Raw genomic sequence first — 25,553 nt, 5'->3', positions numbered from 1 at the left:
GGTGACTAAACATTTCCTTTTATTCCACAAGGTATCATAATAGACTTCTAATGTACTTCTCCCTTTTACTTAAATTAGCATGAGTCATCTTATTTCACTGATACCTGAGAGAAACCTAATCAGTACACTCTATTAAATCATTGCAAGAGCTAGTGTTGAATTTTAAGGATCATACATGGGTAGACTAATTTTAGAAGTCACAGATATTAGCTTGCTGGTACTATAATGAAATATCAGATATAATTAAACTAGAAGAGATAAGGTTCATTATTTTGGTTTTCTGTATGGGCGCCACATGGCAATGGCGGGGAGCATGAGGTTGAGCAAACTGCTCGTTTTGTCAGTCAGAAAGTGAAAAGAAAAAGAGGATGGGGTGGGGTTGCACAACCCTTTGGAGGGCATACTTCCAATGATCAATGAACCTCCCATAGAGGCCAGTTCCAAAGGTCCACAACACCTCCCAAAAGCCCCATCCTGGGGACCAGACCTTTAACATATGCAACTTTGGTGGACCTTCATCCAAACCATGACACTATGTTTCTTTAATTATATTCTTAGGTAGGTCCGAATTCTGTAACAGACTTAAATTCAAAGCTGCTTTTGCTAAAATCACAGAATATACACTTGGACTTGCAAATGTCTAATGAGTAACTAAAAGCAGGATAAAAACCTGGCATCTCCCCTCCCTTTTGCATCTCTCTCCTTTGTTCTGTGTCATTCTCTCCTACAGTCATCTCGAGTTCCAAGAACAAGAGGTCTGATAGGTAACATCTTGTAATGAGTCAAAACTAGCTCCCAAGCAACAGCAACTTGCTTATCTCTGCCACTCCTGACAAATTCTAAAATAATGATCAACTAGACCATAGCTGGGACATATTTCTGACTCCCTTCCTTTATATTAACTGAGGGTTCATGTGAGTATCCCTGAGGAAGGGTTCAGAGCACTGATCCCCTTGTCTTCTACTATAGCTGCACTGATTAGAAGAACTTTCCTGCCTTTCACCATTACTTTTTTATTTGATTTCTTTGGGACAAGTGGCCAGACCTGACTCATTGGGACTCCCAGAATTTAGCCTCTGACCTAGGACTCAGTAACAATCTTAGTATATAAATTGACTCATCATTAATTCCCTACTAAGCATTAAAGGCTCCAAAGGACAGACTCCCAAATTTAAAATAAGCAAATAACACATATTATGGTTTGGATGTGAGGTGTTTCCCCAAAGCTCATGGGTGAGACAGTGCAAGAAAGTTTAGAGGAGAAATGATCAGGTTATGACAGCCTTAACCTGATCAGTGATCTAATCCCCTGATGGGATTAACTGAGTGGTAACTGAAGACAGGTAGTGTGGCTCAAGGAGGTGGTTCCCTGGGGGCGTGCCTTTGGGGCATATATTTATATCTGGCAAGCGGAGTCTCTCTGCTCTCTGATCATCATGTGAGCAGTTTCTCTCTGCCATACTCTTTTGCTATGGTGTTCTGCCTCACCTGGAGACCCAAGGAATGGAGCCAGTTGTCTATGAACTGAGACCTCTGAAACCATGAGCCCCCAAATAAATTGTTCCTCCTCTAGAATTGTTCTGGTCAGGTCTTTTAGTCGCAGCAGTGAAAAAGCTAACTGAAACAACCCAGGTATAATATATACCCTATGATTAGTATTTTTAAGAACACATGCAGCTTGGGAACAGGTAAAAAATTGAAACCACAAGTTGAAATTTTTTTGAAATTTTTTTTTCATATGTCATGAAAAAGCCTAAGGAGCGTGTCCTATTTACTTAGGTCATTTTAAAAGGAGGTAATAGAGAAACCTAAATCTTTTGCCTCTGGTTTTGAGTAATTTCTGCTTCACTTTACTCTGCTTTGAAAACAACCAAATTGGCTACACACATCTAACTCCTGTCTTCTGCTAAATGTGAATTACAGTATGGGAATAGGTCTTAAGTGAAATTGATGAATATGTGCATGATGTCCCCTTCTTTCCATCTTTTCTCCAATCTGCTTCTTTTTCAACACAGTATAGTAGTAAGGTCATAGACCATGAAGTCATGCAGACCCAGCTCAGCATCTCTCTAGATGGACCCTAAGCAAGTCATTTATTTTATCTAAGTCTTGACTTTCTCATCTTTCAAAGAAAGAAATGCGGGGGTTGTATCTCCTGCTGTATGTTGCTGTGAGAGTCAAAGGAGATAATGTGCAAGCACAGCACCCACGATACGCCAGCACACAGCAAAAGTTTCAACAGGATGGGACCAGCTAAGGTTCTCCAAACAGTTCTGCCTCTCTAATCACAAACACTGCAACCTTCAGTGATCTCAAAGCGGAGTATTTATATTTGTTAAAACAATCTTAAAGTGTTTCAGGGAAGGGGGAAGGAAGAGGTGAGGTCAACAGGTGAATTGACTTTCATTTGGGCCCCAATCCAAGTGTCAAAGTCTCGTTGCCCAAAGAGAATGACCAGTATTTCTAGGCGACTGTCAAACCTCTACAATGCCACAGCACCTGCTGAGTTCACCTGTGGCATTTACCAAAGCCAACCCCTGCCAAAACAAAAATCTCCCTCCTCCTGGCATGCTCAGTAAGAGATCTAGATGCATTAAACATTTACTGAGACACTTCAAGATAGTCTCAGGTAACAGGAAGTGTTTTGAGATTTATTTGTCATACTTTAAGTGCACATAAGACAGCAGGAGGCACACAGGGAATGTTCCTGGGATTTCTTTTTTCTTTTCAATCAGCCGCCTCTGTGACTTTTACACTATAATTTATTTTTAAAGAGGCATCATAGTTTTCTGAGTGCCATAACAAAATCTAAAATAAATGTTTTCGCCCGGATAAGCACTATTAAAAGGAAAGGATACTGAATTCATTTAAATACATTTGCAAAAGATTGACTTTCTCAAGGGAGTGTACATATCCTATTTCTTTAATTATTCTTGAAGTTTTGCCTATCAACTGACAATTTCTTACAGAAAGGAAGCCAAACAGCCTGGGTTTCCTGACAGCAAAGAGTTATAATAATACTAGAATGAAAACGGGTTTGTCACTTTCCTTATCTGTTCTAATGTCTGAGTTACTGGGAGTCAGAAATGTAATAACCCCACGCTAGTGATCACAGTTGCTCAGAATATATTAAACTGAAAGGTAAATTCAATGTCAGTTTTCTCCAGTTTTTCAAGATTAGTTTACTCATTCCTACTAACCAGTATGATGTTGTACAAAATTAGAGTAAAATAAGGTCATATTTGCTTGATTTCTTTTTAATGACCACTTCATCACATCTATCTATCTATCTATCTATCTATCTATCTATCTATCCTGAGAATTGAACATTGAACCCAGGGGTACTTAGCCACTCAGTTACATCCCAGATTTCTTTTCTTTTTCTTTTTTTTTTTTTTTTTTTGAGATAGGTTCTCACTAAGTTGTTTAAGGCCTCTCTAAGTTGCTGTGGTGGACCTTGAGCCTGCAATCCTTCTGGTTCAACCTCCTGAGCCACTAGGATCACAGGCATGCACCACCTTGCCCAGCTACCTGTATTCTTTTTACAGATGAGTTTTCTTCCACAGGAGTTTCCACCTACTGACAAAAACTACTTAGCATTAGGGTGACCAATCTTTGTACAGAGAGAACTAAGGAGTTCAAGCAGCCTTATCTCCCCAGCTTTTGCCACTCCTACAGAGTGTCCCTGTGGAAAATTGATCCTGATCAATCCAGTTACTATTTTTCCACTGTACAAGGATGATCTTGCTTCACTGTGCCATCCATCTGACAACAGGGTTTATAAGCAATGCATAAGCATCAAAGCAAGTCCTCCCCAACCCTGCACTAAGGGTAGGTCAATAAGTCCCAAATCTCCCTTCTGTCTTAGCACAGTGCTTCTTTTGGAACGCAGGTTCTTTTTGTCATTGATCACAGTTCAGGTCTTCCTTATTTTGTACGTGGTGGCACAGGGGCTTTCTTCCCAGAGAGCCCTGTTGTTTTTTTTTGTTTTGTTTTGTTTTTTATCCCCAATAAATCTACCATCTCCATATCTTTGAATGCCAAAGGCAAAGGCTTCTTATGATAATCTCAGATATACAAAAGAAAAATTTCCCTTTATACTCATTCCCGTCTCTTTTTAGAGATGAAATGTGATTTCCCTCACCTTGAATCTCTGTAGGCTTATGATGCACTTGAAACCAGTCAAATGTAACAGATAATATGCTGAGCAAATTCTGAGTCTAGCTAATTGCAGGCAATTCATCTCTTTTACCTGCTGAAACAATTACATTAGACCCCTGAACTGGAAGGAAAACAGTCCAACTGTCCTGAGACCACCAAGACAGAAGGAAGTCCAAAGTAGCACACACCGAGACACCAGTGGGAAAGCCCTAAGACTACATGGAGAGAGTTGAAGCCCTTAGCTACTCCTGCTGCAGTCACTGTGAGATTGCAACTGGATGAGACCCTGAACCAGAACTGCACAGCCAAGCCCGTCCAAAATTCCAAATCCACTGAAACCATGAGAGGTTTATAAAATTATTGCTATCTCTTTTGAATCTCTAAATCTTTATGCAAAAAGAGATACCTGAAACTGAATTTGGTACCTGGAAGTGATAAATACCCAAACCATGTGACATCAGATTGGGGATCAGGCAGAAGCAGCAACAGCCTTGTGGAGTCAAGTAAGAAAAGCCGAAGGGGCCCAGAGAAAAATTTTAGCAGAATCTTAAAAGGCCTCAAAGAAGCTGTCAGTGAAAACTTGGAGGAAAGGGAGGAAAATTGTTAGAAGGCTAAGGGAAAGAATTCCTTTTACACAGTGACAGAGTTCAGCAGGGCTGTCATCTGAAGTAAGGGAAAATGTGTCTGAGGAACATGGTGATGTATCTAAGGAGATTTCCAGGCCGTGTTGAGAGTGCTACCTGGTTTCTTCTAGCCACCTATCATAAAATGAAAAGAAAGAGAAGACTAAAAATTGAAAACATTATTCAAGTTTTAACTGAATTTATATGATTAAAAAGAAAAAAGAAATAGAGTTTTCAGCTAGCAAAAGTTTCCAAAATAAAAAAGTGTCTCATGACAAAGATAAAACTTAAAAATGTGACCGGGGATTCTCAGGAAGACTTAAAGCAGAGCTTCAAGGCACCTTTCAGACATACAAAAAGGACTCAAGTATCTTAGGGACATGCCTCATGTTCCAGTCTTAGGCCATTGTTTCTCAGATCCTCACAGGTAAACCCAATATAGAGAATGGCTTATTTTAAAGCAATCTGTGGGTGTGGCTTTTGCCTAATGAGATAGATTATCAGTTAATGCCAGAAAGACTACAAAATTTTTAAAAAATTGTGTCAGAAAGATTTCAAAATTAAAAGAGGCCCTTGGACTCTCGAACTTCCAAAGACAGAAAGCAGGGTAAGGAAACTAATCCATTGCCAACATGAGAGACCTTTCTTGGAATAGACAGATGACTTAGAAGGTACAAACAAGAGCCCAGTGAAAGGAGCAAAGGCACAAAGGACAACTCCTTGGAAGTAGTAGTAAAATTTAATCCAAGAACTGTGCCTGGTTAGACGCCAGAATTGCTACAGAGCAGTTGACTTCTGTGTACCTCCCTTTTTGAGTGACAGTGTCAACTGTGGTGACTGTACAGTTGTTCCACCATGGTACATTGTTTGTGCAAGGGGCAGGTAGGAGGTCTCTGAGTTCATAGGTCTTCAGGTGCAGACCAGTACTCCAAGAGGCAGATCCAGCCACCTGAGATCAGTAGACCTGATTTAAATGATGACATCCTGTCTTTGAACCCAAGCCAAATGCTAAAGTAAGGCAAGAATTGTGGTAGGTCTTTGTAAGGGGTAAGGGTGTTTTGCACATATGTGGGATTAATGGAGGTCATAGGGCACTCTGTGACAACTGCAGAGGGATGCCCTTTTTGGGAATTTGTTACATAGGAACAAATATCCAGCCTTCCTTACCTCAGCAGAACTACCAACAAAATGAGGCCTGTATTTTCTTATTTCATAAGCAAAGCATCAGAGAATACAGCTCACTCTGTTTTATGAATATAAACTGAATCTTGATACTTCTTACCACCCCCTTCACTTCTTACCAAGTCACTGTTGTCTTTCATCTGGCCTCTGCAGGAATCTCCTGTTTTCCAGCTTCCACTCTTTCCTTGAAAATTTTCTTCAGACAGCTGACAGTGTAACCGCAGTGTAAATTATAGTGCTTAATTCTCCTGCTCAAACCCTCCCAATTCTTTGCCTTACACTTGAAATAAAATCTTCAATCTTCATGATCTGAAGATGTTGCATGATCTTGGCCTGAGTATCACTCTAGGCTCATCTCATGTGACTCTCTTCAGCTAGTTTGTTTGTTTTAATAAGCCAAGGCCTTTCCAGCTCAGGAGATTTCATTCATTCGCCCTTTGGAATAGGAAGGTCTTCTATTAATCTTCAGATTGGTGACTGTTTTCTTATTATGTACTACTGAGTTCAAAGGTCATCCATCTTCTTAAAGACCCTTCTGGACCACATCTCATATCCTTCATACCTCACACCTACTTTGGTCGCTCTATCACACTATTGTTTTCTTCTCTTTACAGAACTGTCCTAGTTTGAAAATATTTGTTTCTGCACTTGATTTTTGGATTCCTCCTAAGTTACAGTACATGTATCATGAAAGAAGATGCCATTTGCTGTCTTACCTACCAAGTAGAACAGAGATCAGGATATAGTTGGGATTTACTATTTATTGAATAAAAAAGCGAGGGAATCCTGTTCTCATGGCCTCCAATTCTGTTAAAGTGAAGACACTGCTGATTGGCTAACCCTAAACCAATTATCCAAACTATATTCCCTCCTCTCTTTCACGGCGTACTTCAGGTAACCATGCAACCCAGTTCTAACAATGAACTATAAGTAGAAAATGCTGGATGACAACTCTTGGAAAACCTTTAAAAGTAAACATCTTTGACATAAACTTTTTGGACTTTTATCGCCTTTTCCTCTTCACAAGAATAAATAAGACAAGGACAAGCTGTCCCGCCACCATAAGGACAAACAACAATACTAAGGATGGCAAAAAGGAATGATTGTATGGAAGAAAACTTCACTGAATGGGGAAAAAGTGCTGACACAAGTAACTTCAGAAATGAGTGGAGTCAGTAAGACTAAAGGCAAAGGGATTTGCACCTAAGTCAAAACTCTGGTTGGTAAACATTTCCCATGGACATATGAGCGAACAATTGTGATATGGAGATATATGTGTGTACTGGTTTGAACAACTAAGTAAAGAGATGGCAGAAAGTAGGAACCAGGCTACTCAATGCAGGAGTAGAAGGATAAAGATAATACGGGGAATGGGTATTGGTAATGGGTTAGCACTGGATTCATCATCAACTCATGTTTAGTTATACAAACACATATAAAATATTTATAAATATTTATAAACATATGTAATACTTTAAAATGCACATATATTTCTTTGTTGTGTCATCTAAGAAGACCTAGAAGCAACAAAACCCCAGTAGCAATGAGTACACCTAATAAGCAGATCCTGGTGTCTAGTACCGTCCTCCAAGAAAAGGAACCAGGGTTCCTTTAAGAAATGACTGATTTTAGGACTAGGGAAGAAAATACACAAAAGAATCTACAGCATATTATTCTTACATAAAGGAATTAGTTGAAACAATAAAGAAAATTAAATGAATATAATTCACACTGATGGATTATGTCAATGGGATATAGGAACTGACTGAAACAGCCTCACTGGCCAAAGCTGAAACAACTTGAATAAAAAATTAATAACATATCACTGGATTATAATCCAGAGTACAGAATAAATATTCATAAGTCCATACAGATATAAACAAATGATTGAATAAATACATAAGAATGGCAGACAAATATCCTAGGTGAAAGTGTTCCAAATACTTTAAGTAGCTATTACCTGTCTAAGGGAGGTAGAGGATAAGTCCTTATACCTCAATGCACAGCAGCTTTCTTCCAAAGAGTTAAGTGTAAAAAGTGGGGTAAATGTTAATCTGATGATTTAATAACTCAACAAATACTATTTTAATTGGTAATCAAAATCAACACCAAAAGGTGACATCACATTTATAACCTACCCTTGACATGATGTAATACAAATAGTATTTCATCTGTGTAGTCTTCCTCCCAAATTTCATAGCTCCATCACTAAAAAAAAATCACAAACTAAGGAGAATTCTACAAAATTCCTGACCAGTATGTCTCAAAACTCTCAAGGTCATCAAAAATAGGACAAGGCTAAGAAATTGCCACAGTTAAGAGGAGCCTATGGAGATATAACAAGAAAGTATAAGAGAGTTTAGTTAATGACAATGTGTCAATTTTTATTTATTAGTTGCAACAAATGCATATACTAATCAATGTCAATAACAGTGGAAATTGGGTATGACTTATATGGGCATCCTCTGTATTATCTTTATAATTTTTCTGTAAATCTAAAACTATTCTAAAATAAGAATTTTAAATTTTAAAGAAAAAAAAAAGGAATTGGGGAAGGAGTGGGTAATAATGGCATCACAGAGTAGCTATGTCAGTGTTAACTTACCTATCATGGAATTTCTTCCTTTTTTGGGGGGGATGTACTAGGGATAGAACTTTAGGTCACTTGACCACTGAGCCACATCCCCAGTCCTATTTTGTATTTTATTCAGAGATAGGGTCTCACTGAGTTGCTTAGTGCCTTGCTTTTGATGAAGCTGACTGAGTTCATGGCCCTCCTGCCTTAGCCTCCCAAGCCACTGGGATCACAGGTGTGCATCACCGCACCCAGCGTGGAATTTCTTCTCGTATCATGAATTTCCTGTGTTTTTAAATTACTCCTGATATGTTTCTCTAATTCTCATTGTCAGACAAGGCAATGATAAATGAGCATACTGGGTCTCAGAGTTGTGAGAGAAAAATAGCAAGACTGAGAAAAGAAATCATAAAAAGGAAAAATCTTTCAGAAGCAGCATCATTATCTTAAGTACCCAGATTGTGGTGTCATAATTATGAGAAAACTGAAAGGATTATTCATTTTCTGCAATTGAAGAAAAATCTCTAATTGTTGTTGTGGGTTGTACCCCACCCCAGAAAAATATATTTAAAAACATGGAAATTAGAATCTAGAGATATTTAGAGGCAGCAAATGGAGTTTTGCAGAAAAAGAAAAGGGGGAGAAAACAAAGCTGAAAGAGTAATTGAGAAGAAATTCTTCATATTTGGTATGGAAGGAAGATAATTGAACAAAAAGTTCTTGTCACCGTAGTTAAGAATACCTGGTGTTACCTCTAACCCTCACAGAATTGTTCTCACTTGTCAAATTTGAAGCTTTTGCTATGTGCAGAGCATGGAGGTGATAAATTCAGCTGACCCTTATTTGTCTTTGAGATCTTGTTTATCCTTGACCTGGTGCCAGGGTTCAAGAGTGAATGTCTCATGAGACTCCCCTGAAAGGGCCTAGGCCTCTCTTGTTGACGATTTGGAAGGTTCAACCAAGGTCAAATAAGCACATCCAGATCATCAATTAAAGGGGCAAAGAACTGAACTTACGTTAGAAACCTAGGTGCCTGTATCTGAGGGGAAATAAAACCAACAAAATAAAAAAAACACAGTGAGATCAGGAATAGAAAAGACAAGCCTCATGCAACTCAGTAGTGAGGGTACGGTGGAGCAAGGGAAAGACTGGGATTTTGATTCTTGTGCTATTAAGAAGGAACACACAAAACCAGAACATTGAAAGGGGAGTTATATTTGTTTGCTTCCAATTATACCTTACCCTTTAGAAGTCTGTGAAGGTCAAGACCCCCATCCTTCTTACAGGATTTTAATGGGGTGGAAATGGAGGGGTAATTGCGGTTCCAAATTTTGATACTCTAGGAATAGAAGGGGTTCTAGAGAAAAACTTTGCATTTTACTTCCTTCCAGAGATCCCTATGTCTCATTTTATAAATTAAAAACTTAGCATGATATATTTAATTGTAATTTCTTCCTCGGCCTATGTAAAGTTCAATCTGAAACAATTTCAGAGCGTTTCATTTTAATGACTCAAATGTGTATTCAATTCCTATAAAAATCCAAAGCTCCATTCCAAATGCAGTTGACATTCTCCAGCACATCATTTAAATTTCTCTTAGTAATTTTCTGCCTTCTGTGAGACAGTGATATTACATCGCCTCAAGGCATTTTGCATATTTTGTGGATTTTAACATTTAAAGTCCTGGTGGTTTTTTCACTCTTGTTATGCCCCTGTTTGTGTCCCATAATTCCCTCCACTCTTCTCTAGGAACAATGAGAAAGTTTAAATAATCTGCATAATTTTAAAAAAGTAATTTCTCTGAGATGGGGACAAGTGAGGATTTGAGGCAGAAATGGAGATGAAGATATGAGGAGTCAAGAAAGCAATTTGGTTATGAAGGCTATGAGGATAATATGATAGAAGTTTTCTACCTCCCATGTGAAGTCCACAAAATACAATGGAAGTCGAGGACTAGAATCACTTTCATAAAAAAGTAAATTTCTAAAGTACTATATTATGTGAAATCTTTTAGATAAAAGAATAGGAAAGGCATGGAGATAAAAATGATGAAGAATTCCAAGTCTCTGACTTTTCAAAGGTGAGTCTGTGGAATGGAGAAGAAATACTTGAATGAAAAAAAGGAGAGAATAGGAAAATCTTATCAACAGACAGTGCCAGGCAGAGTCCTTATGTCTGGTACAATTTTTTTAGTGAGTTCCATTCCAATGCTGTAAGTTTAAAAAGGAAGAGCTGTTATGTCTACTGTTACTATTATATATGTTGCATATTTTGCTTATACATTTCATGTCAAATATCTAGAATATGACATATATTCCTAGATAGTTTTAAAGTTTAAATAGTAATATTTTTTATAAGTATTTTCATTTTAAATTCTTACCTCCCATTTGTTATTATCCAGCTTCATTCTTTGGTCTAGATATTTTTTATTTACTCATTTTTCCATCAAACACTTACTGAGAAATACTAGATGCTGAATTAACGACACCTGCAAATTCTTTAACACACTCCACATTGAGAGCTAAGATCTATTTCTACTCCTTGTGGGTATAGGTGGGCCCTGCAAGAGCTCTAACTGTTAGAATAATTGACCAAGCAGAATACTTTTCCTTTCCTCTCCTCTCCTCTTCCTTTATTTTGACAGGTTTTACAAGACTGGGAACTTCTACTTTTTCTTTCTTGAAATACTTTATCTGGAGGAAACCAGCCACCATACAAGATGATCAATGATCTGGAGTCAACCATGGTATGAAGAGGCTCAAGGTAAGCACTTGCAAAGGCAATGAGAGAGATGGACAGGTACTCCTGAGGACAGGCATGGGGGTGAAGAAGCTTTCTGATGGCTAGCCAAAGGTGATCTGACTGCAACTGTATAAGTGACCCTAAGAAAGAACCAACCAATGAGTCAGTGAACACCCAGGAGAAATAAAAAGTAAATTGTTATTTTAGGCTGCTAAGTTTTTGGGTAGATTGTTATGTAGCAACAGACAGCCAGAACAATTAGAGTTGGTGCAGGCAGGTACCTAGAAATATAAAACAAGAGATTCCCCTCCAAGGAAAGTAGAAAAGAGTTTTAACTAATGTTAGAAGAAGCATCTTGAAATTGATGTGACTAAGTCTGGGGAACATAAAGAAATAAAGGATTAATTATCATTTAAGTCAGACTTTTTTTTTTTTTTAATTTATTTATTTTTTTTTACGTTTACATAGGGTAATGATGTTTATTATATTTTTCCCCTCCCCCCCACCCCTTAAGTCAGACTTTAACCCACATCTGGCTTATTCTAAAACTTGTTCTCTTTCTATTATCATTGCTTTTTCAAAAACAATAAAACTTGACTTAAGAATAAACACATATTTAGACATTATTAGGGTTCTCAAATTTAGCAAGTAAAAATAAAAATTATGCATTACTTATCTGAAATTCACATTTAATCAGGTCTCTCATTTTATCTGGAAGACCTATGCCTTCTATCTTTTTAGCTGTTAAAATAATTTTTGATTTTTCTTTAACTAGTGAAAATTAGAGAGCTCACCTTTTGGCATTGATGCCTTAATTTTTTTTAAGTGAAATCTAGTTGAGAGGAATCATGTTTTTGTGCTAGACATCTCTTACCCACAGACTAACTGATTATTTTCCAAACAGATTGAGAGTGCTTCTTGGAGAAAAGGATTTTCACTCATACTTGTGTCTCTCAGCACATACATAACATATATGGGACTCTTTCAGAGTTCGTCGGCTTTTCATCACTATGACCAAAATATCTGATATACAGTTAAAAGAGATAAGATATTTTGACTCACAGTTTTCGATCACAGTTGGCTATCTCCATTGCTTTGTGTCTATGGTGAATCAGAATATCATGGTGGAAGGGTTTGGTGGAGGAATGCTGCTGGGAAGCAGGGGGAATGGAGGAAGAGGTGGAGGGAAAGAAGACAAGAACAAGATTTACTCTAGTGACCCACTTTCTCCATCTAGGCCTGACCACCTATAGTTTCTACTACTTACCAATAGTACCATCAAATATGGATTCCTCAATGGATTAGTCCATTGGTGAGGTCAGATCCTCATGATCCATGTCTTCTCCAGTTGCCTTCTCTGAACACAGCTGCGCTGGGAACTGGGCCTTCAACACATGAGACTTCGAGGGGCAGCCCTGATCCAAACCATAACAGACATGCAAAAAATACTTGTGAAATGAAGACAGCAGTCAAGTATTCTTAGGAAGTGGGAAAATTGGGCAGTGAAAAAAAATGTATAGCAACAAATAAGGAGAAGCAATTAACTTTGTGTAGTTGTTTGGTGACTTATAAATTAACACTTTCTTTTTTTTTTTCTACAACCAGAAGAAAGTCCAAATTCACTTACCTATGCATTAGGTAAACACTTTAAGTGTTCTCTTACTCATGTTGAAGTTCTAAATAAACAGAATAGACTGATACTAGCATATCTGGAATGTACCATACTATGGACCAAAATCCAATTCAAAGTCATATTAAAGCAAGAATATTTTCATAATCATCATCATCATCACCAAAACCACCATCACCACCACCATCATGTTACACCTATTGGTATTCTGTATCAGTACTTTAGAATTACATTTAATAAGAAAATCACAAAACTATGTAAATCTTTTGGTGAGGGAAGTGAAGCCCTGGTTAAGGTTTAACCACAGGGAAGGGCAATAGAATCTCTAAAATAAAATTATCACAAGAGACAGGAGCAGTGAATTGACATGGAATAAAAGGAAGGAAAATAATTATTGATCTATGAGCTGGAAATACTGGAAGAAGAACTATCCTAGAACAGACAAGCACACTGGAAAGGTGTGTTAGAGAACTTTTTGTGCTATGAGCAAAATACCTGACAAGAACAACTGTGAGGTAGAAAGATTTATTTTGGCTCATGGATTCAATCTATGGTCAGATGGTTCCAAGGCAGAAACATGACACATGAGAGCTCCTCAGCTCATGGAGGTCCTGAAGTAGAGAGACAGATGGGGCCGGGGGGCAGGGAGATGATAGGCCCTTCCAGGGAACACCCCTAGGGACCTGTTTCCTCCATCTAAGTCTCACCTCCCAGGAATCCCTTCAGCATTCAATGGATTAATCCACTGTTGAGGTTAGATCATTCACAAGCCAATCACTTCCCCAAAGCTGCACCTTTGAACACACTGTAATGGGAAGCGAATGTAGGTAAAGACCTGTAACCCTGATGGCCCTGGTCAGCTTGTGCATGGTGCTTTCTAGACAGTCTCTCTGAAGGGGTTATGCTCTCTGACCAGGCTGAGAATCTGCACTATCCTCCATCCAAATGGCAGGGGAAGTAGATTAATTCAATCAAACCTCTCTGAATTTCAACAGTAATGTGGCACTTATTTACAGCAGGCAATTCCTTTACTTTATATGAACTTACACAACTTCAACATCTCTGGGTTCCCATTTTCTCACCTGTGAAAATAGGGTTATAATCTAAGATACTCAAAAAATGCTCACCATTAATTTTACTTATTTTCACCATAGATATTGTATTGTATAACAACAGTGATTTATTAACAAAATGAAGTACTTTTATATATTAATAAAATAAAATTAATATTAATATATTAATAAAATAATAGTGATTTTATAATCTACAGCCTCAGGATCCCAAAGCAGTTTTAGCCTTAACATGGCCTTAACACAATATGACAACATATTGAGAGAATGAGAGGGGAATTTCCTCTTTGAGGGTCCATATGTCCATGAGTAAACAAGTTTTCCAGCTCTCTCCTTTATTTCAGCCACCAATTTGCAGGCCTGGTGCTCTTAGCAGAGTGTCAGAGCAACTCAGAAAACTGATAATATGGGGAATGCCGAGCATTTTCTACCCAAGAGCACACACCTGGGCATCAGTGATGGTGCTAAACACACTCAGATTCCTGAACATGCACAGGGTGAGTCCCTAATGAGGGCAGGCATATGACCTTCATGCTTTATCAGGCTCTTACACAATCACACAGGCACAGGAGGACTGGGAAACAGCTCAAATATTTATCCTGCAAGGAAGAGATACTTTTGGGTGAAGAGCAAAAAGATGAGCATTGCTGGTAAAGAAAGAATAATACCATGTATTCTGCTGATACAATGCCGCCTGTGTTTTCTATTCTCATAAGGAAAAGAAAAAAAGAAGGTACAACGTCTACATCTCCTTTCTTGGTACCATATCCATTTTTCCCCTTAAGTTTTGGAAGCTAAGAATAAATTTTTATTTCTTTATTCTTTGCGACATTGTGTGTTTCAAGTTTTTGGCAACTGTGGAATATGGCTGAAATCAGGAATTTGCTAATAGAAGAGTAGTAAATACATTTCATTTAAAAAATAGAAAATGTTTCTTACCCTTTGAATAGATTGTATTTCTTAAAATTCCAAAGCATTTCTTTGGAAAATTGGAAAACTGGAGGAACAGTAAAAAGAATTTTGCATGTGTTCATTTCATGCTCCTGATGAGTCATTGTATTTTCATTTTGCTGACTCACTCTTTCCACGAGTCTTGTGATCCTAAGGCAACTAACCGGTTTAATGTTTTGTTGTTGTTTTCTAAATCCACAGGCTTTTGGCTAAAGCACATTTACAGCTGTTTATTTTCTTCTTTGCTCCCATCAGTTCGCTCCCATCAGTTCTCAATACAAACACATTTATTACAATTTAAAAATGACAGTACGCACGTCTCTTTTCAACACTTTCAAGAATATATTTGGTGGTATGTTTGTGAATAGCAAAACAATATCAACACATTTATCCATCTGTCTTTCTACTACATCATAGATCGGCTCAGATTGTTTGATGTATACAGTGAATTTTAAGTGCTGTCCTCTACATTTCTCAACATGGGTTATAACATTTTGTTTTGGTATAACAAAAGCTATGCACATAAATTCATGATATTTTGTTTAGAAAGGGAAATCTACACATTTTGGAATACTTTAATTCTATGTTGATTCTTGCATGACAGAAATGTAATCTTTGAAGATTATAGCTAGAATTTTCTTCTTCAAACAAGCGAAATAATAAAACACTCTTTCTTGCAGAGAAACCCATTAAAGTTTTTCTTGGAAAAAATAAATGAAAGCTCATCAAATAAGACTTTAATGTCCGTTTTTGTCTATGGTAATATAGTTTAGGACAGACCAATTCTTCCACTGAGAACAACTAAAACAGCCTCAATTAAATAAATAAAAAAATATTATTTTTTGAAGACTTTGGGAAATTGCTCAGGTACACAGAACAGGGTACATTTGCCAATTTTTTTGAGTAAAATGAGAGAACAACAGGAAGCAGCAGAGAATCTACACAAGTTTTTCAAATATCAAGGTGCTGAGAAAAATAAAACTTGGAGTTTAGGACTGCCAAGCAAACAACACTTAAAATTAGTGGATGAATTTTAAATTGTATTGAATGCTTTATCCACAAAAACAAAAGGGTAATATGAAAAAGACGGACCATATCATGCACAGGTGAGCATGTAGACTGACTGAAACCATCATGCAGGGTTGATGGAGATTGATGTCTTGTAGTCACTGTGAGCAGGTGTTCAGGGTTCAACATCTACTAACAGCAAACATGTATATTCCATGCCCAGGTGCCATGGCAGCACTGATTTTATTTTGATTTTTTTTTCTTTTTAAAATATCTTTGTTGATGCAATATAATTATATATAATAGTGAAATTCATTGTTGAATTTTCATACATGCATATAATGTAGCAATATCATTTGTTTTCTTTCTCCAGTTCTCCTTTTCTTTTCCTCTCTCCCCTGGTTCCCTTTCTCTTCTACTGTTCTCCTCTCTATTTTCATGAGATTCTTCCTCCCTTTTTCCTGTTATCTCTCTAGCTTCCACATATGAGGGAAAAAAAACACATAACCCTTGATTTTAGAGTCTCTTATTTCACTGATCAAGTTCCATCCATTTTCCTGAAAATGGCATAATTTAATCCTTTAGTGCTGAATAAAACTCCATCGTGTGTATATATACACATTTTCTTTATCCATTCATTTGTTAATGGACACCTAGGCTGGTTCCATATTTGAGCTGCGGTGAATTGTGCCGCTATGAGCATGGGTATGCTTGTGTTGCTAGAGTATGCTGGCATCGCTATTTTTAAGAGAAAAACAGGACAGAATCCAAATGTTCAACACAATGGGATGGATAAATCATGTCATGCTCAAACAATGAAATACTAGATAGTAACAAGGATGGATGAACTACTTTTAGATGTAATAGCACAGCCTAATCTCACAAAATATGTTGATTGAAAGAAACCAGACAACAAGAGTTTTTCCTGTTTGATTCTATTTATATAAAACTTAAAACAGGCAAAAGTAATCTATACTTTTAAAATAAGGATTATGGCTACCTTGGAGATGATAGTGACCAGAATGGTCATGAGGGAAGTTCTAAGATACTGCCAACATTTTATTTCTTATCAGGTTTCTGGTTATGTGTTATTTTCTCTTTAAGAGCACTTATTGAGGTTGTGCCTTTATGATTGCTCATATCTGTATGTAGGCTATATTTTAATCAATAATCACTTATAAAAAGAACTTGCCCAATACTTTCAGTTTTTACCTCCAGGAACCCTACCAGACTTTCCAAGTAAAAAAGAACAAAGTAATATCCCATCCTAGTCCTGAGAAGTAGAGAAAAAAAGTAGTCATTTGAAAAAACACTTAAAGCATTCTAATTAACAAAGACCTATTCTCCAGTGGAAAAGACTGACTTATTCCAACTCCAAGGAGGGGAGCTTATCCGGCTCCTTCTCCCTCCAGCACTTCTGTCTCACTGAAGGTTGGGGTTGGGTGAAGGAAAAAGCTAAGATATACTTGTGAAGGATAAAGGTCAGGGGCAGAGGCTGAGAAGTTGAGGTTTAATCAGAAGACTAGAAATCACTTCCCCTCCTTCATGCCTTACACCTGTAGGCTCCAGCATAATAGTAATAGGTTACATCTGAAAGGGTGGCAGCGTGCAGATTCTATTTAAGAAGCAGTTTCTGGGAAAGCCACAAACAATAGGGAACAAAACCCAGGACACAAGAGAAATCTGAAGCCAGTGGCAAATCCAGTACAGCAAATGTCGCATACAGCCCAAGTCCTGGCCTGATTAGTATATCTCACACTATATATATTTCCCTTGATTCTTATTATCTCCTACCTGTCTTTCAACAAGAATAAGTCACAAACATGTTAAAAAGGCAAGAAAAAGTTCTCCATGATGGATCAATACATAATTTTTGCATATAGTATAAACTGTCTCCTGAAAAACCCAATCAATCTACTTAATTTAAGGTAATTTTCCTACCTTAGCTATGTGACTTAGTTACCTATCTAAATTAAAATAGTAACAAACTTTGGAGACTGTACTGATGAATTTAGCACATTTTCTGCTAACATGCTAAATACTGGTATCTCTGCTCAAATGTCACCTCATCGGAGAGTCCTTCCATCTTAAAATAGGAGTTCTCCAAACTCCTCATCCACCCTCACCGCTTTATTTTTCTCCATTGCACTTACCTTTTCTGATACATTCTTACTTGATTGTTTATCAGTTCTTTCCTCTCAATAAGGCATGAGTTTTATGGGAGCTGTTTTGTTCCTTACCCCTCCCAAAGTGCCTACAAAAGTTAAGGGTTTTGTTAATACATGTCGAATAAATGAGTAAGTTCATTTAGACACACACCAATAGTTACGTACATAAATACATATACCACATTGTGTAATGCTGGCTAACATTTAATTTTTGCTATGCATTAAGAATTGTGCTAAGCAGCTGTGAGTTTTATATGGATTATCTTATTTAAGCTTCACAACAACTTTTAAAGTAGGTCCCATTATTGTTCCTTTTTTGAAAATGAAGAAACAGAAGAAGAAATTAAGTAAATTACCCAATGTTCCCCACAGATAAAGTGTACTTTTCCTGATCTCTTAGAATTTTAGTTAATTTACCAGCACTATAATATAGTGAAAAATGATAGGAACTTGGTCAAAAGAAGAACCACTGTCCGTACACATTTAGGTAATACTTTTTAGAATAAAACAATCCTACCATCGGCAGATCATTATCCACGTTCAAAGTATACAAGGAGAAGATGTTTAAGTCAGCTGACCTGACCATAATAATTGTAGAGGAGGAGAAGTTTATCTGGGGGCTCATGCATTCAGAGGTCTCAGTCCATAGTAAATCAGCTCCATTTCTTGGGCCTGGAGGTGAATCAGGACGTCATGGAGGAAGAGTGTGACAGAGAGAAGTGGCTCACATGATCAGAAAGCAGAAAGATACATAATATATACCCCTAAGGCATGCCCCCAGGGACCCACCTCCTCCAGCCACACCCTACCCACCTTCAACTAACATTCTGTTAATCCCATCAGGGGGTTAATTCACTGATTAGATTAAGATTCTCATTACCCAAACATTTGTTCTCTAAATCTTCTTGCATTGTCTTCAACATAAGCTTTTGGGGGACACCTCTCATCTGAACCACAAGAGAAGACTATAAATTTGGATCATATTTCTTAGTAGTGAAGTAGTCTTTTGAGGCAGTCATTAGTAAACACACAGAAAGTGCTGTGGCTTTCCCCATCTTCCCTTCTCCTTCTTTATTCCCCCAAGGCTATGCTGCCCAAGAGAACAATTCTGAGATGGTTACTTCACTCCCATAATTGGTGAGCTTCAGACACTCACATACCCTCCCTATTTCACTGCCCCAAGGTGACGTGCAGTGAGAGAATTCTCAGTAGCTTAACTGGTGTCCTCTGGAGGTTAGACAGGAACACAGAACCAGAAATCTGTCTCTTGTCTGGATAATGCTGGGATTAAATTGATAGCAAAATTAGCCCTTGATGTCAGGGACCGAGGAGAGGGAGCTGTAAACAGCCACCACTCCACCAATTACAGCAAGCAAGAATTCATCCTTATCAAACATTCTCACTTATTAAGATGTATTTCTGGGCCAGCAGAAGGTTAATAGGTGCAGAATATGGGATACACCCATCAGATGTCAAATCTGAGTTGGACAATCAGAAGCAAGTCAGAAAGAGCATCACCCATATCAGGAATTCCCGCAGTATAGAAGTCCCCAAAAGTTCTCCACGGAACTCAATTCAAACTTACATTTGGGTGTACATCTCAAAGGAGGCACCAGCAGCCTATCTGCCAGTGGTATCCAAGAGAAAATAAAACTGCAGGACCAAAAAGGTAAAAATTAAGTGCATAAAAAATTCACACCCTTTCTTCTAATTCCCTCTCTCCTTCACTATGCTACTTCAGATTTATTCTATGTCAGGTAAGAAGGAGGAAGGGTAAAGAATAGTCCTCTCCACCAATGCAAGACCATGAACCACCCCCCATAATCAGCACAAGTTGGAGTAAGAAAGTGTATGGGTTGACAGATCTGACTCCATGAGAATGTTATAGGTCAGACTCTAAGGGAAATGACTAAACAGACTCCATTTTGCTCTGAGACTCCATGTTATGTAGGAAATAAGCTTCTCCTATGGGAACACCCCGCCTCTGTACCCATCATCAATTACTTAGCGTGACATGTTTAGCAATACAAAATGACAATTCTTATGTAATGAAAAAATCGCTCTCCTTTGATCTCTACTGCTCTTAACCAATGTACCATGTAAACAATGATTGTGTGGATGTTAGTAACCATTCTTTAATTTGTACCTAGGTAAGGGTCGTTTTGACCCACTTCCCCCTCTGTTGATGATCTCATGATGTTAGTTTGTAATTTTGAATCATAGCAACAGACACTTATGATTGATATGATTTTTGGTATAAGAACACCTACAACCCTATGGTCGGGCTGTTCTCCCAATAGCCATTTTTTGGGGCATTGTGTGAGACAGTCAGCCAGCCGGCTTAATAAAGACTCTCAAATTTGAACTTCTCCGTGGTGATCGGTCTGTTCTTAAGTTGCAACCCATAACAGAAAGGATTTTAACTTGATTAAGATTTACTTCATGTTGTAGTCGGGTTTGAAATACATGCAAATATTTTAAATTACTTCTTCCAATTGAAAGTTATCAGAAATCTATGGGCTTTGTTTGTCCTAGATATCATCAAGGAATGAAGAAGGCATAATCAAACAGAATTTGTTGAAAGAAATGGAGAAAAATTAAATTTTTTTGCTTGTACCCCAGCAAGATGGGATTATTCACTAAGCAAATTAAGGTGATAAGGCTGATACAATATTGAACCTTAATCTATAATAAAATAAATTATTAGAAAGGAATATAAAATAATCCTCATGATCTCTAAAACACATTTAAATATTGTAAAATCTACACTGAGAATCCCAGTTTTCTAATTTGGTACCAAGAACCCAGATTGTGGTGTCAGTCTGGCATAAATGAGCTATTTTTGACCCAGTGCCACATTTACACCGTCAGCCCTTTTGCATCTGCTCCAATGGCCACATGTAATCTGAAATATGCACCAAAGAACACTCAAGAGAGAAAATATAATTAACAGCAAATCCATTTGCTAAGAGACTGTCCGATTGTCATATTAAAGCCTCTTTAGATGACAAAATAGCAATCACTGATTGAGTTATACCAGTCATTATACAAACACTTTACTTATTTAATTATCATGATCACCCTATGAGGTAGGTATATTATTATTATTACCAGTTTACAGATGAGGAACTTGAGGCACAGAACACATTAAGAAATTTGTCTGTAACCAGCTAGGAGTGGCAGACAGGACTTGAACTCAGCCTACATCCGGTCTAATACTTATGTAAAGGAGATGTCTCATGTGGCAAAACTCAACTGGCCAAAATTCTTCAAAAGCAGTTAAGATGAAATTATATGAGAGTTGCTCCCCTGTGTTTCTTTAAGAACCCAGAACTCCTAATGCCAGAGGTGTCAGTTTTGAAAAATTTCCTCTGCCCAAAGTTGATTACAGCATTATTATTAAATTCTCAGTGCCTATCTCTTCTGGGTCTTCAAACCCAGTATGGTGGGCAGGGATTTCTTTAAAGTCAAATTTAGCTGCAGGGAAAATATTAATCATTAAAGGTGGATTGGCCCCAAAGGCTTAGCGTTCCTGTTCTTTTATCTTTGCACTTACTTCTTGTAATACAAATATTACAAGATTATATATTTCTGCATGCTTTTTTTCTTTCTTAAAAGCCTGAATGCATATTGACTTTGTGTGCTCATTATTACCTCAGTTGAGATGAATGTTAAAATCTTCAGGATGATTGCATTAATTCCTTCAGCTTCAGGTTGAGTTTATCTCGAGGAGTTGTCCTTGACTGAAAGAAGTTGCCTCAGTCAAGATTAAGAAACTTCTTTGAGTGCTGATTGAATTTAGTGCATAGTCAAAGTTGTAGCCAAAATATCTTTTTCCCCTTGCTCATCTGCGATAATTCTGAAGGGCTACTCATGAGATCAGGTGAGACCTCTTTTGCGACATGTCACAGTTCAATTTTACCCTCTGCCCTACTTTTGCCTCTCAGACCTCATTTATGTTGTTCCCCAAGAAATGCACTCCCCAATAAACTGTATGCAAACTCTAGGATCTTAGCTCTGTTTTGTGGTGAATCCAACCTGTTAGTCAGATTTTCCTTGTTGTGACAAAATACCTAAGAGAATCAGCTCAAAAGGAGGAAAGATGTATTTTGGCTTATGGTTTCAGTTCATGGTTGGCTGACTTCATTGCTTTTGGGTGTGTGGTGAGGCAGAACTTCATGGTGGGGTGTGGAGAGTCACCTTATCTAGCAGAATCAGATGAGGTTGAGCCATGGGACACAGAGGCCTGACTTCTAGGAACTGGCAACCACGGAGGACTTTCCCAGATATCTGGGGAGTATGTGGTGCTATGTGGGATTGGTTCCCTGTCTGGTTCTTTGATCGTTTCCCTGAGCAAATTGGCTCCCCTAACTCCACCCCATTTTGTTCATCACAGAAGAAGCCCCTCCCAGTCTGGGACCCTTTACCTGTGTGACCATAAATGAAAGAGAGTTGGGCTACTTCATGTTGTTAGAGGCCAGATCTGGTATGACCTGATCTGTCATGGCCCCTCTCATTTAAAAAGAGTATTGGATCTGTGTGTTTATTAATTAGATAAGTTTATGGGTAATTGATTGATAACCAACATCATCCTCCGGCAGTTAACCCTTTTCTCTTCCACACCCGACATGACATGGTGAGAAACCACCACAGTGGGCAGCACATGGTAAGCTAAATTACTCATCTTGTGGTGGAAACAGAGAGAGAGGGGAAAAAAAGGGGGCTGGAGTAGAGGCCTAATGTACCATTTAAGAGCACACACCAAATGACCTACTTCCTCCAACTAGGCCCCGCTTCCTTAAGTTGTTAACAACTTTAAATAATGTCATCAGCTGGGAACCAAGTCTTCAATGTATGAGCTTTTGGGAAACAATTAAGATCCAAACTATAACATAACCTAAAAGAGTTGGCAATGGACATCTCCTAGCAAGTACACTCAGAAATGTGTCATGGAAGCTGGAACCCCTGGTGACCGTGTGGCAGTAAGATCATCACTACAAGTAGGTAGCGCTCACAGCCCCTAGCATGCATTTGCAGTGTAATTCTTAGAACTTTGCCATTGGTAAGTTGGTATGAAATATGGGCAAAATACAGGTGCAGTTTCCTAGGATGTTGAGAGGTTTGAGGGAGGTGATTATTATAAGAATAACAAGATCAGCTAGTTATGGATGGGACAAATGACTTATAGCAAAAGACAGGGAATGTTGAAGATGATTAATCATCAACATAAGTGATAAAGCCAGAGAGTCTCCTTGACGTCATATAGAATCTCCCATTTCCTTTAGCTAATGAGTGAAAAAACTGAGGAGCAAACCCAGGACTTAATGATAAGAGAAACTGCCCGGAGCAGATTGCATTCTCAAACTTGGCAGGTCTGATATGCCAAGGTCAGAACACTAATTGAGAAAGAATGGGACTCTGTGACTTGCAATGGGGACATCTGGAACAATTTACTGAAGGATCCTTAAGCCCCAGAATCTTCTGAATTCCTAGGCTATGGAAATATCTCATTCCTCTCGCTTCCTGATTTTTATTCTTTTTTTGGGGGGGGGAGTGCAGTGAACATTATTGATGGTATGTGACAGTGGTGCTCCCTAAGCCCCTCCCTTTCTTCAGGGGTCTGGGATGGAAATTAGGAGGAGGGGAGATTCTCAGTGTGTTGAGGGACTGAGTTAGGGACAGGGATTCCTCAGCAGCTGAGGGCCTCTCTCTTCCTCTGTGTTCTTGCTGGGGAAAGTGGTCTAGGGGCTCCTACTCCTTGGAGGTTATGTGGACCATAAGGTCCACTACCCTGTTGCTGTAGCCAGATTTGTTGTCATACCAGGAAGTGAGCTTGACAAAGTGGTCATTGAGGGTAGTGCCAGCCCCAGCATCAAAGGTGGAGGAGTGGGTATCACTGCTACAGTAGCAGGAGACTACCTGGTCCTCAGTGTAGCCCAGGATGCCCTTGAGGGGTCCCTCTGATGCCTGCGTCACCACCTTCTTGGTGTTATCATATTGGGCAGCTCTCTCCAGGCGACAGTTCAGATCCACAACTCACACGTTGCGGGTGGGCACACGGAAAGCCATGCCAGTTAGCTTCCCATTCAGTTCAGGAATGACCCAGTCCACAGCCCTGGCAGCTCCAGTGGATGCAGGGATGATATTCTGGGCAGCCCCACGGCCATCATGCCACAGTTTCCCAGAGGGTCCATCCGCAGTCTTCTGAGTAGCAGTGATGGCATGGACTGTGGTCATGAGTCCTTTCACAATGCCAAAGTTGTCGTGGATGACCTTGGCCAGGGGGGCTAAGCAGTTGGTGGTACAGGAGGCACTGCTGACGATCTTCAGGGAGTTGTCATACTTCTCACACTCATCACAAACATGCCCATCACAAACATGGGGGCATTAGCAGAAGGGGCAGAGATGATGACCCTTTTGGCATCACCCTTCAAATGAGCCCCGGCTTTCTCCATGGTAGTGAAGACACCAGTGGACTACACAACATATTCAGCACCAGCATCACCCCGCTTGATGTTGGCAGGATCTCACCCCTGGAAGATGGAGATGGACTTTCCATTGATGACAAGCTTCCCATTATCAGCCTTGACTGTGCCATTGAATTTACCATGGGTAGAATCACACTGGAACATGTAGACCATGTAGTTGAGGTCAATGAAGGGTCATTACTGGCAATAATATCCACTTTGCCTGAGTTGAAAGCAGCCCTGGTGACCAGGTGCCCAATACAGCCAAATCCATTCACTCTGACCTTCACCAGTGACCTTCTCATGACCAACATTGCACAAGTTGAGAAGAAGCAGCTGTCTGTTGAACAGGGAGGAGCAGAGAGCCTTTATTTTCCCTTTGCTCAGAGACAATGCATAGATTCTGATGTAAGGACTATATGCTCAAGTTGTAACCCTGCTTTCTCTGTTGACTGCTAGAAAAATAATATAATAATAATAAATAATAATTTACAACATAATCAGGCCAGAATAGTGCAGTGCCTACTAAGGGAAGAAGGTCATCTACCAACAGCACCAAAAACCTGGCAACATGTATAGGTAGGAACTGGGAAAGGATGACTGAGACTGGATCTTGAGCGTGCTCCACGAAGGATGGAATGCACAGTTGGGCAAGGCTGTGTTCATCAGTATGGATCACTCTCCAATGTAGAATTCAATATACTGGCAAGAACCCCAGGAAATGGTGCTATTCCACTGCCAGGTTAGCTCCAGGAAGTTTGGAAAAAATGATCGCTCATACTAAGTAAAGTGGAAATATAAAAATTTTCAGCACAAATGGTGGAGGAAATAAAGAGTATAGAAATACCTTGTTTGAGTTGATAGTCTATACTAACAACAGATCATAATTCACTCCCCAGTTTCTAGAACTGAGCTAGTTCTTAGATCTGGAACCCATCAACCAAAGAAGAGCCTGGGTGACTATAAGAAAAGAACT

At 38.7% G+C, this 25,553-nt stretch overlaps 1 pseudogene; it reads right to left on the bottom strand.

Moving 5' to 3' along the window:
- Positions 1-23,861: 23,861 nt before the first annotated feature.
- On the bottom strand, positions 23,862-24,766 carry LOC124988655 (glyceraldehyde-3-phosphate dehydrogenase-like; annotated as a pseudogene).
- Between the last annotated feature and the right edge of the window lie 787 nt (positions 24,767-25,553).

Source organism: Sciurus carolinensis, chromosome 7 (assembly GCF_902686445.1).
Source record: "Sciurus carolinensis chromosome 7, mSciCar1.2, whole genome shotgun sequence".
NCBI lineage: Eukaryota > Metazoa > Chordata > Mammalia > Rodentia > Sciuridae > Sciurus > Sciurus carolinensis.
The sequence above is the reverse complement of the archived record's forward strand: the minus strand, read 5'-3'. Positions and strand labels throughout refer to the sequence as shown.